Raw genomic sequence first — 682 nt, forward strand, 5'->3', positions numbered from 1 at the left:
GTGATAATAGCTACAATTTATTAAGCAACTACTATGTGCCAGATGCTTTATTTACAAACTGCTATTCCTCATAGCACATTAACAGAGGTCATAATTATCATCCTTTTTCAGATGAAGAAGCAACTCAGAGAATTTCCGCCTATGGTCACATGGGTAGTTGAGGGAGAACCAAAGGCTCCAGCCAGGCCCTTTGTCTTCCAACCTTACGGTAATTTGCTACACTACTCACCTGTCCTAGTCCCAAGAGTTTGGCTTGGAGACTTTCTGAGGTCTAGTCCAAGGCCTCAGGCAGGATTGTGAAGAGGAGGTTCCTTGTCCCACAGCTCCCTGCTCTGTCCCACAGGAGTCACCCCATAGCTTTATGACCCTGAGGCTCAAGGGGTACCTGGCAACTTCTCCCAAAACAAAGGGCCTTACCTATTGTCACAAATCAAAAGGAACTAGAGAATGACTGGAATAATGATATGGACCCAAGGAATGTCATAAGGGGCAGAGGATTGAATTTTCTGTCCATCGTGAAAACTACATTTATAAGTAGTATAGGCTCTTCCTGAATCCAAAAATAAATAAATAAATAAAAGGGTCTATCTGTGTCACTGCAGGGCTTCTGCACCCAGCCAAGATTTTCTACGGCTACCATGAATAGGGTGTTGAAAATTCTGGATGGGACTAATCTTTAGAA

This window comes from Rousettus aegyptiacus, unplaced genomic scaffold (assembly GCF_014176215.1).
Source record: "Rousettus aegyptiacus isolate mRouAeg1 unplaced genomic scaffold, mRouAeg1.p scaffold_m13_p_13, whole genome shotgun sequence".
Taxonomy (NCBI): domain Eukaryota; kingdom Metazoa; phylum Chordata; class Mammalia; order Chiroptera; family Pteropodidae; genus Rousettus; species Rousettus aegyptiacus.